Genomic DNA, 12146 nt, shown 5'->3' with positions numbered 1-12146 from the left:
CACAAAGCTAAGATTTGCATCCCTGTCTCAAAACTCCATCAGCTTACTTGCTGTAATTTTTATTTATTAACGTAATTCATTTCTCTCTTAAGTGCTGGATGTATGACTGAGACAAATAGGGCTTAGAAAAGAAAAATTCAGTAATCAAACCTTTACATTGTCCCATCCCAAGATTATTGAGCTATCTACGCCATTTATTTGATTCCAATTTACGTTTTCATCAGTTCACTCAGGAATCATTGGTAAGTTTACCCATTCACTCAAAAATCTTTCATTGACATTGAAATATGGCAAAACAATTCTAACTTGCCGCTTATCTTTTGGCATTATGTTATTTACTCCAAAACAACACCTTAAACAGAAACACACACTCCATATTACCTCAAGTAATAACACAAAATAGAAACCATAAACCAAACTAAACTACTCAAGGTCTTAATAGATGATGACCTCAAATTTGATTACCACGTACTTAATTTTATCAAGAAAACTCACCAAAAACTCAGCTCCCTCTATAGGTCTAAAAAAACACTACCTGACATATCAAGCAAGGATTACCTTAGTAGCAACATACCTCCTTCCTTCTCTATTACATACGTCCTCTAGTCTTACTGACATCAACACTACATATAAAACTAAACTAACCTCCTGCTACTACAAAGTAGCTAAATTTGCAACCAATCACTTATGAAATACCCCACTGCCTTGCATTAGAACAATTAAACGGGCTTGAACTCCCAAACCAGTTGACCTACACACAACTAATCATTGCCCACAACCTCTCATGCTCTCCAGACAAATGCCCTGCATTATAAAATACTCATCTGTACTCTTCACTTACTAGAGACTTTCACTGTGGCAATAAACTCTCACTGCATATCAGTAAGACATTTTAACACTGCTAGAGACACTCTGCGCTCTCATTATTTGTCAGAACTGTGAAATGAAATCCCCACACAGTTAAAACAGATAAACAGCACCTGTGCCAAAGATGGCTTTATTCTTCCTGCTCACCTGGCTAGCTTTACCCAGATTACTTTTCTGCAATTCTTACAGCCACATTGCTTCTCAGTCTTTTATACCTTCTTGCTGCTCCTCATACTGCACTGATTTCCTAATCTCTTCCTCTTCCTCTCATACCTCACCATTAAATAAAATTCCTTCTCTGTCCATTTATCCTCCTGCTCATCTCCATAATGTCTTCTTTCATATATCTTATCAATTTTTAAGCTAGTTTACTACTTGTCTGTAAATTATTACTAACCTCATAAACACCCTAGTTTGATCTTTTCCCTGCAGCCATCATGCTATAACTACATTGTGTTATCGTATTTTATATTTTTTATTAATTTCTCTCTTGTTTTTGTATTAAAATTCTATGATCATGTAAGAAATATTTAAAAATCATGTAAATACACTAATGTACTGATGTTTTACCCTGCAATTATAAAAGTGTGTCATGTGAAGCTTAAATGTGGAGCTTTTCTCCCCATGGCTCCACTCAAAATGGGTTTTACCCAGTCGGACTTTTCCCTGTCAACAAAGACGAATAAATAAATAGACCTTTTTCATGCATTAATGTTCTTGTATAAGCAGTACCTGTTTGCCTACCGACTTACCCTTCAAACTACATCACTTCTATCAGTAAAGGCATTTCTTAAAGGAGTGTTACATTGGCAAGGACCAAAAACACATTTCTTCTCTCTGGGATTTGAACGTAATGATGGAGGAGCTGACCTTATCTCCTTTTGAGCCTGCAGAGAAAATAGAGTTAAAATAACTTTCGTGAAAAAATATTTTCATATAAACTGTCATCTGGTAGAAGAGCTTGAGGTACAAGCCATCATTTGTAAATCACCTTACCTGATTATTATGTAATGAGTGTCACTTGGGACTAATCCTTCTTTCATGTTCCAGATGTTGAAAATGAATGAGATGGTTCACTTATATACATATAAAAGCCAATCACATTCAGAAATAGCAAGCACATTCAGTGAAAGACACGCCTATTTTTCAAAATAGGCTTAATTGGTATGTAATCATTTAAACCTGGCTTCCTGTTTGCCATTAAACTAGCAATCCATTTTGTTTCTACAGTTTCTATTTGAAGCACAATATCACCCCCCCTAGTGCTGGGTTTAACATTTACAATAACCCTAAATTTAAATGTATGTGTGGGATACAAAATCACATGTCTACATAACGCATTTCTTTCATCTTTATTCCTAATACTAGAAAGATGCTGAAGAATCCTTATTTTGAACATGCTATTCGTCTTACCCACATAAAAACCTTGGCATTGACAGCATTCTGCTAAATATACTATGTTGGTTGTACGGCAGGTTGCTCTTCCTTTAAAGTGAAACACTTTTTGGGTAATGGGATGTATAAAAACAGTATCTTTATTTATGTAGGGACAAGCTTTACATAATCCACAATTACTCGTTCCTGTTGAGTATGGTAAAGCATAGGACACATTTGGCACGGAAGGTTCCTTGCATAGTAGATCCTTTAAGTTTTTATTCCTTCTATACCTAAAAGTGGGCTGAGGTCCCACTATGCCCCCCAGTGTACTATCACTGGTCAAGATGTTCCAGTTCTTCCTCACTATATTGCAGATATCACTAGTATTACTGCTATAGTTTAACATGACCTGCGGGACTTTGCATAAAGCTTCATTGCTCTTTTTGACCTCACCCCTTTCAAAAGCTCTTAAAATCCAGGGCTTATAATCCGTGAATCGCTTGGATCTACCTCTTTCCACAGTTTCATTTACCAAATGCTGCTTATAGCCCCTATCATTAAAGTTCTCCTTAAGTCTAGTCGTCTCCTCTTCAAAATCTGATTCTAGAAGACATAACCTAGAGACCCTGCTCACCTGCCCCTGTACTATATTGCGATATGTATATCTAGGGTGCATGCTGTCAAATGCCAAGAGTGAGTTCTTCCAGCAATCTTTCTTATGTAGCTTGGATCTAAAGCCTTTTGTATCCTGTTGTACACATACATCTAAGAAATCTATGGAACTGCGTGACATGTTGATGGAAAACCTAAAAAACTTCGTAGTGGAGTGTAAGTGGTTAATAAACTCATCTAGTTCTTCCTCTGTCCCATCCCACAAAGAAAAATGTCATCTACAAAACGTAGATATAACTGTAGTTGACGTCTCCATTCCTCATTGTTGATGACATGTGTTCTTTCCCATTGAGAGAGAACCAAATTTGCATATGTATTTGCGCAGGGGGTCCCCATGGCGACCCCTAAACTTGTCTATATATGCCATTACCTCCCAGAAAAACATTATTCTCCAAAACTATGCTTAATAGTGATGTAATGAGTGATAACTTATCATCACTAACTCCTAGGTCACCCAGGAGCAATTGTACACTATCAATACCAAACTTGTTGCCAATCACAGTGAATAGACTTTGAATATCCATGGTGACCATCAGTAAATTCTTACTATAGGATTTATTCAATTGACCTAGTAGCCTTAAAAAATGTGCTGTGTCTTTCAACACATTATCCATTTGATCTAGATAGGGTTTTAAAGTGTGTTCCACCCATATCGACACATTCTCCGTAACCCATCCCCTCCCAGATACTATCGGTCTAAGGGGTGGGTTTTGGATAGATTTATGTATCTTCGGTAGTGCTTTGAAGATCGGAATAACTGGTTTCTCTATTTTGAGGAACTGATAAGTTTCCTCAGAAATTTTCATTTCAAACAATGGAGCATTTAATTGAATATTCACCCTATCTACAATACTTTTTACAGTTAGGGGATTTATGAGTAGATACGTGTTACTATCTTGTAATAGCTCATTCAATTTGTTGTTATACCATGTCGTGTCCATAAGGACAATGGCACCCCCCTTATCCGCATTTTTTATCACAATGTCCCTGTTGGCAATGAGACTATTCCATGCTATCCTTTGTTCAGCAGATAAGTTGTGATATTTCTTAAAGTCTGCTTCCTTGTAGTAGTCTATCATATCTTTCTCACATGCACTAACGAACAAATTCAAACTTGATGTTAACTGCGGGACAAAACCACTTGGTTTTCTAAGGGAATAATCCTTCTCATTACTGTTACCATACATTAACTTCAGTGACACATTCCTGCAGTATAACATAATATCTATCAACATTTCATCATAACAACCATTTTTGCTCGGGATAAAGGTTAATCCCTTATTCAACACCTCTAATTCTCTAGAGTTTAAAACATAAGATGATAAGTTAGTAACAATACCCATATCATTATCAGCAGTCAGTCCCAAATTTTTCTTCTCTTGTCGGTCCCCCTGTCCTCGCTTACTGACCGCTTCCAGGGACCTTTCTTTTTGACCGGTGCTGGTAACAGTCCCAAAAAATTGTTGCTATTGTGGCTCGCTCCTTGTATCTTGGGGCGTGCCCCCAAGGAATTGCCATCTGAATTAGAGTTCACTACGACAATTTGTTGTGAAGAGCAGGTACCTACATCATGATTTGAAATGGTACCTAAATTTGTCACATCAATCGTGACACTGGCAGGACCCTCCTGCACTCGAATAGATTCCGTGTCCGTTTGTTCATCAGCCAAGTCAGCCGTTGGTTCTTCCTCCCTTGATTCATGTGTTGTTATATTGGCTGTCACAAAACGCGTTCCGATACCACTCTCCTTCTCCTTCTGAAACGGCGTGGGAAACGTGTTACATTCAGACGCTGTGTTCGTCATCATCGTCATCGCATCACTCCTCCCTCCCCTCCTGGTTGAATCTGCCAATCGCCTAGCAGTATTCACCATCGATCTATTTTCATTGGCCCTGGGCCATACGAAGATGTTCCCATTAGTGAAGTCCAGGAAATCTCTTTGTAATTTACCCGTTTTCTGTTTTTCAATTTATCGTCATTCTCAGTAAAGGTAACATATAGTGCTTCCATGCGTTCACTATATGGCCCATCGCTAAACTCAGCTTCAAGCTTATGTTGCAATTCAGTCACTTCTTTTTTAAATTATCCAACTCCGGAGAAAAGAACTCATTCAGCAAGGACATGTACTTAAAACTAGTCTCAATGTTGATAGTTTGCCATTTGGCCAAAAGTTCCGGGTAGCGGTCACCTTGTGCTGGCATACAAAGTATCCGCATACCCCTCGGAACAATGCCATATTGGATACAAGCCTCTAAATGATATTCCTGCCATTGAAGTCTCTGCAATTTGTTCACTTTAAAAGTTAAGTCACGGGTTAGTTCCTCAAAGTTCCTATCCACAGCTACTGGTTTGGAGCCACTCATGCCTATTTTACATGTAGAAAAGCCCAAATTAAGTAATGGATTTCCACAGTTCAGGGCTTTTTTAGGATGCCATAAAGCATTCTTATTAGCTTGGTTTTGATGTCCATTCACAGAAATAGTTTCTAGCATAACAGGTTCCGCTGCCATAGCATGCAAAATACTGGATACACAAATCCAAGGAAAATAGTAGAACACAAATACCCAGTAAGACGCCAAAGTCCAACTTAAGCAGGTAGCACAAATGAAGAAAAATGAAGCAAAGTTGGACACTGCTGACAGCTTAAAAAATCTTCTTTATTCTTAAAATCACAAGATAAGCGCTTTCGGGATGACCCTTCTTCAGATAAATAAAATGAATGAGATGGTTCACTTATATACATATAAAAGCCAATCACATTCAGAAATAGCAAGCACATTCAGTGAAAGACACGCCTATTTTTCAAAATAGGCTTAATTGGTATGTAATCATTTAAACCTGGCTTCCTGTTTGCCATTAAACTAGCAATCCATTTTGTTTCTACAGTTTCTGTTTGAAGCACAATGTCACCCCCCCTAGTGCTGGGTTTAACATTTACAATAACCCTAAATTTGACAGCATGCACCCTAGATATACATATCGCAATATAGTACAGGGGCAGGTGAGCAGGGTCTCTAGGTTATGTCTTCTAGAATCAGATTTTGAAGAGGAGACGACTAGACTTAAGGAGAACTTTAATGATAGGGGCTATAAGCAGCATTTGGTAAATGAAACTGTGGAAAGAGGTAGATCCAAGCGATTCACGGATTATAAGCCCTGGATTTTAAGAGCTTTTGAAAGGGGTGAGGTCAAAAAGAGCAATGAAGCTTTATGCAAAGTCCCGCAGGTCATGTTAAACTATAGCAGTAATACTAGTGATATCTGCAATATAGTGAGGAAGAACTGGAACATCTTGACCAGTGATAGTACACTGGGGGGCATAGTGGGACCTCAGCCCACTTTTAGGTATAGAAGGAATAAAAACTTAAAGGATCTACTATGCAAGGAACCTTCCGTGCCAAATGTGTCCTATGCTTTACCATACTCAACAGGAACGAGTAATTGTGGATTATGTAAAGCTTGTCCCTACATAAATAAGGATACTGTTTTTATACATCCCATTACCCAAAAAGTGTTTCACTTTAAAGGAAGAGCAACCTGCCGTACAACCAACATAGTATATTTAGCAGAATGCTGTCAATGCCAAGGTTTTTATGTGGGTAAGACGAATAGCATGTTCAAAATAAGGATTCTTCATCATCTTTCCAGTATTAGGAATAAAGATGAAAGAAATGCGTTATGTAGACATGTAATTTTGTATCCCACACATACATTTAAATTTAGGGTTATTGTAAATGTTAAACCCAGCACTAGGGGGGGTGATATTGTGCTTCAAACAGAAACTGTAGAAACAAAATGGATTGCTAGTTTAATGGCAAACAGGAAGCCAGGTTTAAATGATTACATACCAATTAAGCCTATTTTGAAAAATAGGCGTGTCTTTCACTGAATGTGCTTGCTATTTCTGAATGTGATTGGCTTTTATATGTATATAAGTGAACCATCTCATTCATTTTATTTATCTGAAGAAGGGTCATCCCGAAAGCGCTTATCTTGTGATTTTAAGAATAAAGAAGATTTTTTAAGCTGTCAGCAGTGTCCAACTTTGCTTCGTTTTTCTTCATTTGTGCTACCTGCTTAAGTTGGACTTTGGCGTCTTACTGGGTATTTGTTTTCTACTATGTTCCAGATGTTATAAGCAATGTTTTTTCAACTTCCTGTCCTTTATGCAAACTATAAAAATGATGTGGAAGACCATTTGCATCCCCCTGGATGTGAACAGTTAACTTAAACACACTTTATCCAAATGGCTGACCCATTGCATTGCCTTTTGATATGAAAAGTGTAATATGGAGGATTACGTTTGGATTTGTAGTTGAAACCAACTTATTTGTTTGAGATGTGGATGCCAAGAAATTCACTTTGAGCTTGATGCTCGATAGGTTAATCTTGACATCCCTACTAAGAAAACATTATAGGGATTATGATTGGTGAAATCAGATCTTAATTTTTTGTAGTGTATGGAGTTTTATCTGATGCATGTACTACTAGTTAAAGAAAAAAGGTATTGGAGCATGAAGTGGTCTACTAAATATCAAAACATTTGAAAACTGGAAAAACACGGAGTGCTGCCAAACTGCTCTCAAAGTGACCCTTAAAGATTGAACAGGTTAAAAAATGTTAAGACACTTTCTTCTGCTACACTTTAAGTATGGCAGAGTGAAGTATATAACAGCTTTTAAAGCTGTTTCACTTGGCTGTATGTCAGAAGATCGACTTTTCAGAAAATTAAATTTCATATGGTTGAGGCCATATGATCAACTTTCTGAAAAGTCCAAAGAGATAAAACAACAAAAATGTACATTTTTTCAGGGGGGGGGGGGGCAGGCCTTTTTCTGCACCCTCTGCATATTATATCTACCAACTCAGAGATCACACTACAATGAGGAAAGGATAAATTCCTCAGTCCCTCTGTACCGCGGTCTCCATACAAATGCTTCAGCTTTTTGGAAAGTCAGTCATATAGCCTTGACTATATGAAGTTCGACTTTCTGAAAAGTCGACCTTCTAAAGGGGACCTGTCTCGCTTTCTGCTGCTGTTCTTCTTAGATGAAATTGGGTCACAGTCTTAACAGTGCTTTGACAAAAGTTTAAGAACCTTTCTGACATCAGAAAAGTGCATAACTATGTTATTTTCTTTGTTTTTGGAGTACAATTGTGGTGTTCCATACAGTACAAACTTTTACGAGCCACAATAAGAGCATTAGGACAGCACATACCTCTTAACCTCTCAGCAAAAGAAATCTGGACAGAGCTTAAAATAATAGGGGGACAAAGGATACAAAATATTGACAGATTTTAAATATTGCTTGTATAAACTTAGAGCCTTGCTAGAATAACAGGATTTGTACTGACATGGAATCTCTGAAGGATGTAAAGTATGAAACTCAGTATGTCATTATTTAGTAACTTCAACCCCCAGTGATTTGCCAGAAAAACACAGATTTTATGAGGAGCAGACCAAAAATATAAGGCAAAAAGCTGGATATTCTGTGAAAATCTGGACAGTTGAGAGAGGTATAGGATGGCATAATCATCATCATCATCAGTATATTTTTGATGCTGCCACCATACTACATGTGTTTACCAAACACTACAAATTGGGTGTACTGTTTGTGGATGGGAAATGATTTAGCATGGCTGTAATACAGAGAGTCATGTTACTTTAGTAAGAAGTGCTTGAGAAACATGATGGTATCAGTCTAATAAAATTGTATGAAACTCGTAGAAAAACTCCAGACACTGGAAAGTAAACTAATATAACAGTTTGGTATAAATCTGTGTATGTGTAACTCAACATTTGAAATTATTTAATAAGATAAAATGACGGGTGTCTTCATTGCACACAGATAATTACATAACCATTGAACATAAAAATTGCAACCAATAATGGTATTGTCATTGTAAAAAAAAATACTGTTTCATATATGCCTTTCCTTCAATGTATAGTGCAGCATTCCTCTTTCATCAAGATCAGAATTAAGTGACAAGTGCTCAACTTGTTTTGCTGCCCAAGTTCCTCCAGCAGTAATGTGTTACAGATTACCCCCTATCAGTTTAGCTTTTGACAAATGCCTTGAAATGAAAACTTACTACCTCAGTTTTCTTGTGCATGTCACAGAAACAGCTACTTTTTTCCCCTTACTTTAAAAAAGTTTCCACACTAACACCAAACCTGGTGCCTTGCATAAGTAAATTTATAAATAAGATAATAAAAAAAATCATATCCAAATTTGTTGAATAAAACTATCTGACTTGATAAATGACATGCAGAATCAGTAATTACTATACTGAGCATGAAAAAGACTATATTTCTGAAAATAATAATTTGTTTGGATCTGTTCTGTGCGATAATTAACAATGGTGTAGAAGCAAGTCTGAAGAAGCTTGCTGCTAGTAAAACATCCCCTTTAATGGGTACCTTTGGCAGTGTAGTAACAGCATTATACTCTCAGATAATGAACTCTTACTCAACACAAGGAGCTCTGCTTTTGAGAGATGCAAATATTTAAGAAATTTGGAGGCCTTACTGTCACAAAAAAAAAACGCTGATTGTGAGCAACGCTCAACTGTCACACTCTACACCAATCCATTCTAAAATGTCTTGTGTTGAGGCTTTAAAAAACATTGCCAAAGCCTTCTAGACCCATGAAGACTAGGTCACTCTACAAATAAAAATGTGTTGGTGATCAGCGACTGTGCAGTCTGGCACAATGACTGTATTCTCATTAAGCAGAACAAAGTGAGGGCAACAATAAGCTGTCTTTCTGGTGCCATGATCTCTTGATATCTCAAGGGCCCTTAAGACCCTTTCATCCACCCATATGACAATAAGGTGATGGTCCACATGGGAGTAAATGACTTAAAATGCATAACCCTGAATTATATGCAGAGAGACATGTCAGTTGTCTACATGCATACTACAAATGCAGGCAAGACTGTGGTCCTCAGTGGAATCCTTTCTTCTAGAATGATGCCTATGTACAAAGAAAATAATTGACTTCAGCAATTGTCTAAATAGTTGCTGTCATTCCGGGGGGTCCATTGTATGTCAGCAATGGATAAGATGCATAGTGATCCTACTGACTTTAGAAAGGATGGCCTGCACCTTTTGTTCCTGGGCTTCCACATATCTCAAGCCATTGCATCTCCATAGTGCCTTTTTTAGGCAGAGTCCAGCCAATGGACATCCCAGCATAACTAACATATGATCACATTAAGGTAGCAGTGCTCAGTTCTAGAAGTCTTAAATTGCTCAGCCTCGATACATTTCAGCATTTGGAACATGTCCATGAATGAGTAATTACTCAAACTTTGTTTAAATTTTCTGAAAACACTTTCTCCATGATACCTTATCATGGGGATGAAGGTGACCAGTAGTGTCCTACAAGGCTCACTGCTAGAGCATCTTTTGTATAACATTTACTTTTATCATCTCCAGGCCATGAATCCAAGACCTCTGGCTAACCAACTTTGCAGACGACTGTAAACTGGGAATCATTGTTGAGTCTACTCTGATGCCAGAGCCATTCAGTAAGAACTTATAAATAAGTGGTATACTGAAAATGGGCTCAAATTAAATGCTAAAAAGTGCAATACTGTCACATTGGGTAATCAGTCCCTCCCCCAGAGTGCAACATAGACAACACCCCATTCCAAAATGAGAATGTTGTTAAAAACCTTGGAACTTGGGCTGATAACTCACTCTCCTTTGATCATCCCATAATGATAGTAGTAAATCATACTTCCCTATTTGCCAAAAGAATATCATCCAGGTCTAAAGAGGTCATTGTCCCTTGTATTCAGCACTGATTAGGACAATTAATAAATAAAGTGTTCCTTTTGGGATGTATCTCCGTAGACATATTAAACAGCTGTAAAGACCCCAGAGGTTCTTCACTAGGATCACTGGTTTAAAAACCCCAAAGTACCAGAAATTATTGGAAACAATGTCTCTTTATTCAGTATCTTACAGGCTTCTGAAGGGATATCTGTGCCTTGCCTTCTGTGCTGTTAGGTACCCGGTATTCCTGGATCTCTTGTATCTACACAAATAAATTAGTCCCACAAGTAACAGAACCAGGGATCCATATTTTCTTTGGCAAAATAAAACATGATGGCGATATAGGTTCATTACATTTTGCCTTCCCCACGGTGGTGGTGCTGCGGTAGCGTTGTCGCCTCACAGTAAGACGCTGACCGGTTCGATTCTCAGCTAGAGCGTCTTCTGCGTGGAGACATGCGTGAATGGGTGTACCTTCATTGAAAGTTGTGCGTTAGGGCTGGCAACTCAGCACGTAAAAATCAGCTGCCAATCATTAGCGGACCGGAGTTCCGCTATGGCGACCCCTAACCGGGAAAAGACACAACAACAACAACACCTTGCCTTCCCCACCTCTAGAAGAGAGTGCAGTGTAATGCATTATCTTCTATCAAACAGGAACTGGATGGTTGGGTGGATATTGACAAATTCAGAACTGGCTTGACCAGGCTATTCCCTCCATGAAAAAAAAAAATGGTACAGTCCAAGGGTGGGTATTGGCAAGGCATAAATGGTCGCAAGACTCTGTTGCCTTGTATTTCTTGTGATTCCTATGAATTGCTTTGCAAAGAAATGCACTTCACAGGTGATCTGTAACCTTATAAACAGTTGAGCACTGAAACGTTCCTACATTAGTGCTATCAACAGATCCTTTCCCAAGTGAAGAGAAATGTGAACTTTTAGGCTTCATTCTTGCACATTCCAGAGCTCTCTTAAACTTCTTCCTCCTACTGTATAGTTGATTGAGGGTGTCTTGTATCAGGATTATTGCAGTTTTAATATCTGAAGCATTGGCAATTTTACATCATATCCAGGTAACTTTGTTAATGGCTTTGAAACCCTGAAATGGTAGCAGTAAATGAGCCAAACCCTCTAAGAAACTTGGAGGACTTAAATTGTTTTGTGTTTTTCTGAAATGGCCTTTTTCTCTTTGTTCTATGGTTCCTGTTTTTTTTCCCATTTTGGGAATTGATTTCTTAGATTTTAAGGAGCCTTTCCAGTGTTTCTCAAGTCTTTTTAATCTTCAGTTACATAGGAAGACAAAGCTTGCAAGCTTCTTAACGTGGTGTTTTTTTTCTTAATCTAAAAATGCAATTCACAGTTTTGTCATGGTCAAGCCCTAAATAAAATCAGTGTTTGTGGAGGTCTTCAGCCTTGTCTATGTCAGGCAAAGACATTCACTTGAAAC

At 37.9% G+C, this 12146-nt stretch overlaps 1 protein-coding gene across 1 annotated transcript in view; it reads left to right on the top strand.

The window, feature by feature from the left end:
* DNAH11 (dynein axonemal heavy chain 11) overlaps positions 1-12146 on the top strand; it is a 4606558-nt gene that overhangs the window by 65339 nt on the left and 4529073 nt on the right. The gene's annotated exons all lie outside the window — the stretch shown is intronic.

The sequence above is a fragment of the Protopterus annectens genome, chromosome 3.part0 (genome assembly GCF_019279795.1).
Source record: "Protopterus annectens isolate FY-2018-M chromosome 3.part0, PAN1.0, whole genome shotgun sequence".
Lineage (NCBI taxonomy): Eukaryota > Metazoa > Chordata > Ceratodontiformes > Protopteridae > Protopterus > Protopterus annectens.
The sequence above is the reverse complement of the archived record's forward strand: the minus strand, read 5'-3'. Positions and strand labels throughout refer to the sequence as shown.